Raw genomic sequence first — 4355 nt, forward strand, 5'->3', positions numbered from 1 at the left:
AACAAACATCCCTGCATCTTGTTAATATATAACAATTAGTGGTGACACAACTGATACAAACATCCTTCCATTCTAAATTAAACCCTACCTATTTTGTTATACAAATAGATGTATCAGTGTGAATTAAACCCTACCTATGTTGTTATAGAAATAGATGTATCAGTGTGAATTAAACCTTACCTATGTTGTTATACAAATAGATGTATCAGTGTGAATTAAACCTTACCTATGTTGTTATACAAATAGATGTATCAGTGTGAATTAAACCTTACTCATGCTATAGTACAAGTAGATGTATTTTAGCATGAATTAAACCTTACTCATGCTATAGTACAAGTAGATGTATTTTAGCATGAATTAAACCTTACTCATGCTATAGTACAAGTAGATGTATTTTAGCATGAATTAAACTTTACCCACGATGTTATACAAGTAGATGTTAGTGTGAATTACCCATACTCATGATAAAGTACTGTTAAGCTGAGTTCATTCTAATTGTTTTGCTCTTTAAGTTGAAATAAAGCATGAATGATGCAATTATCAAGTTATGGTCATTTTGTCAGAGACATAGGTAATTCTGCCACAACGGCTTATTTTTTTCCTTAACTTGTTGGGGCTTTAAGGTCAGTTTTACTTGACTGAAGGTTATTTAGGTGTGTCATCATTGTCACAAAGTTAAAGTAACCATAGACCTGCAGTATTAAATTTTATTATTCTTTTTAATGATTTGATAAGTTTTTTTTCTTTACATGAATGTATCTGCATGCAATCCATGTGTTAATTTTCCTACTTGTATAGTATGTTTCCATAAAGGATTATTGTTGACAACTTACTAATATGTAACGTGTTCTTCTTCCACATTAGAAACCTTTTCTCCTCAGAAGTTTGGATCACAGATTATGTTGATGAAAAGCAAAGGCTACAGAAGAAGAATCTTGAGCAAATATTTGAGGTGTATTGTCCAGTTTCAAAACTGATGTTTAAGAAAAAGTGTGATTAAGTGGTGTTAGAAATGTTTAAATTTTTTTATGTCACAGACTACTGAAATAGTTTCTGACTTTTACTGTGATGTAAAATACTTGATCTGTTGTTTTTAAACTCTGACATGATTGTTTTCACAGCCAGTACTTTATAGTACTCATATGATACATTTCAATATGAACTTCAGTTAAAGCTAACTGAGAAGGGCATTTTAAGGTAATGGATCCTAACCTGTGGGGTTCACCCCCCACACCCTAGGAAATATAGTAATGCTGGATTTGGGGGCATAGAATATGTTTAAAACAGCTTTGAAATAAACCAGTTACCCCCTGGGACAACTAAAATTTTAAGGTGGCTAATAATGATTGAGGAGATTATGAATATATTATTAGCATATATTCTTAGGTTGAGGTGGGGGGGGGGGGTTGTATACTTCTGGTGACACAGGATACAAAAGATGAGAACTGGCTTAAGGATTAGGTAGCATTATTTGAGTTGAAGTATGAAATCTTGGTGAAAAATGAAAAAAAATATATTTACGGTCATATGTACTGGAAATGTTTTTTATACACAGTGAAGTAAATCTTTTTATATTTTTTCCTCTCTAAAAATGGTTGTATACTTAAGGAAGACCTTCCTCGTCAAGTACATTAATAATTGTACTGGACACTGGAAGTTTTAATGCATATCTGGCAGGCTTTGGTGATGTTATTTTGTTGTTTTGTTTCTTGTCTGTATCAGTATTAACTATAAAAAAAATTAGTAACCATGGTTATGAAGTAAATATTTCAAATATTAGAAGTTCATTGATAGTACAAGTTGTCTTTTTTTTTTCTTACATCTCTTCAATATTACAGATCCCAAGCACTTTATTTGATGGATAAAAACTGTGAGAGACGCACTAGTCAATCATTATGTAAAGCATGTTTCTGTTCTACTGTATTACCTGTAATGTTAAAAATATGGTGAGGTGATTGAATGTCTCTACTAGGCATTTGAATATCAAGCATATCCAAGGAATTTGTATTTATTTTGCTATAAACTCAAATTTGTAGGTGATAATATAAAACCAAAAATATAGTACTTCCCTATTTGTTGGGTGAAATGTTTTTACATTTTTTGTAGAATCATTGTGTCCTTAAGAAACTGTTGTCCAAGATGTTACTTGGGACATCAGGAGTTACCATCAATGAACTATTAGTGTGTTTGTTACTCTGTCAGTTTCATTATACAAGAAAACATAAGAACAGATGTAAAAGATGTATTATGGTTATTAAAGATGAAAAAAGAAAAACAGATTTTGATCTTTATTTTGGATGTTAAAAATGACTTGCACTGTGAAAAGGAAAGCCATAACAGTGTTTTAAATTTATGAAGCCCTTCAACACTTTCTCATCATTCTTAAAAGATGGGTTAACATAAAAAAATTGGAAATATTAAAGATCAGGGGTTGAGGACATTATGTATAAATGATTTTGGAGTTTTTTAACATTACAGACCATGTTGCCAGTACAATCATGCTCTATTGGATTACCATGTATCTTGGCAATAGCCCTACAGCATAGTTTCCATTACAAAAGGCTCTCATATCTACACCACTCCTCCATGTAAGCTTTCCATAATCCACCTGTTGTATGAAGAGGATGGTTTCCCAGTGCTTGTTTCAACAATTGGATAGTACAAAAATCCATAAGCACTGCATTCATTGACTTGACCAGTGTAGAAATATTTGTAAGTAATGGATGTTACATACCATTCCCTAAACCAGTTAGTTTTCAGTGGCATTACATTACTGCACAACCTGTGAAATGCCAGACAGTATCAAATCATATGTTCTGATACATGCCGTTCTACTGCAACCTTATATCCTCTGCAGTTGTCACATGATTTGCCGATTTGTTTATTAAAAATAATTTTGACATAAAGGACTCAACCTTGGGTAGAATGCATGAAACTGAATTATTTCCCATCTTTAAGCAGTGTATAATTTCCTTGTATTTTATAAAATAAAGTTATGAATTATTATATAATAACATTAAAGTAAATCATAGAGAAAGGTTGCTAAATTCATCAAAACTGGGTGCTTGGATGAAATTGATCATGTGGTGTGTTTGGATTATTTAAACATTTCTGAACAGTTTGGTTATAAGAGGTAACATTTGTAGATGCATATTTGATACAAATAATTTAATCTGTATGCCAGCAATAGTTACTGCATATATTTGATAGAAATAAACAAAACTGATATGGACAATAGAGAGAGAATTCAAGTAGTATGTTTTGAATTATTAATGTGTATCAACTTGAAATAAGCTGATACACAGATAATTCAGGCAGCTAGGAATTATCGATGCGTATCTACTAGCTGTAAGCAGATAAGGATGATAGAAACAAGTAATCTAAGGATTAAGTTACCAATTTTTCTAGGTGTTCTATTTGACATGTCTCAAGTAGAAGTATGTTTTTTTTTTGAGCGAGTGTGTAAGACGAGGAAGAATTGAAATTATACAAGTTATTTCTTTGCCAGGTCGAGTTATCAAAGAAGTAAATTTATTATATAGACTACAAAGTGTTATTTATACCTGTATAAATATACGACTGAGCAAAATCAAATGACTTGTAATTCTAGGAATGTGCTCTGTGTATTCAATAAAAGTTTGATTGAAAAAACAAAAAACAATGTATATACATGAAACTGTTTTGGTAATTGTTTGTGGAAAAGGGAATTTCAGTTCTGTAAAGAGATAAAAGGTTAAAGTTATGTTTTAATGAAAGATGATTAAAACTGCCACATTTTTTTCAGGCTTCTCAAAAGCCGTAGGCATGGTGTTAAGCAGGACCCAGTATATTGGTTATGATGCGTTAATGCATGATGGCAGTTCTAAATGTGTTAGATTAAAAATTTTAATTTTGGATATCTTGAAACATTGTAGTGGCTTTAGGAACAATTTCAAAAACCTGGAATGGTGATAAATATATGAAGTATTTCCCTCAACAATACAAGACAAAATTATTTTACAGAAATTATTAACTGGTAGGGTATGTAAGTTGGTTGGGATGGATTTCATGAACTGCTGTTACTACCGGGTCAGTTGTGCCAACGCTGTTTTTTTATACTTTAACATATTTGACAGATGTTTCTTATTTTTATCACCAACAGTTCTTCTCCTATTTTTATGTGTGCCTGCACTAATGAAATTCAGGAAAGTTTGTCAATTGTGTCACCACTAATCATTATATATATTAATTAAACCCTACCTATGTTGTTATACAAATAGATGTATCAGTGTGACAAATAGATGTATCAGTGTGAAATAACAACATAGGTAGGGTTTAATTCACACTGATACATCTATTTGTATAACAACATAGGT

The 4355-nt window shown here is 31.4% G+C and overlaps 2 long non-coding RNA genes across 5 annotated transcripts in view; one reads left to right on the plus strand and one right to left on the minus strand.

The window, feature by feature from the left end:
• Positions 1-4261, minus strand: part of LOC111089410 — a 5192-nt gene extending 931 nt beyond the window's left edge. Inside the window, exons 1-2 of the long non-coding RNA XR_002613707.1 lie at positions 4235-4261; positions 89-267 (exon numbers count right to left, since the gene is read on the minus strand). This is a non-coding gene — a long non-coding RNA (uncharacterized LOC111089410). The remainder of the gene's footprint in view (positions 1-88; positions 268-4234) is intronic.
• The window catches only part of LOC111089409, a 34182-nt gene that overhangs the window by 19995 nt on the left and 9832 nt on the right, over positions 1-4355 (plus strand). For 3 of the 4 annotated variants that reach the window (XR_002613706.1, XR_002613705.1, XR_002613703.1), the window contains one exon: positions 865-952. This is a non-coding gene — a long non-coding RNA (uncharacterized LOC111089409). Of the gene's footprint in view, positions 1-864; positions 953-2478; positions 2713-4355 lie in introns of all 4 variants that reach the window. The other variant, XR_002613704.1, reaches the window with a different exon arrangement.

This window comes from Limulus polyphemus, unplaced genomic scaffold (genome assembly GCF_000517525.1).
Source record: "Limulus polyphemus unplaced genomic scaffold, Limulus_polyphemus-2.1.2 Scaffold6142, whole genome shotgun sequence".
Classification (NCBI taxonomy): domain Eukaryota; kingdom Metazoa; phylum Arthropoda; class Merostomata; order Xiphosura; family Limulidae; genus Limulus; species Limulus polyphemus.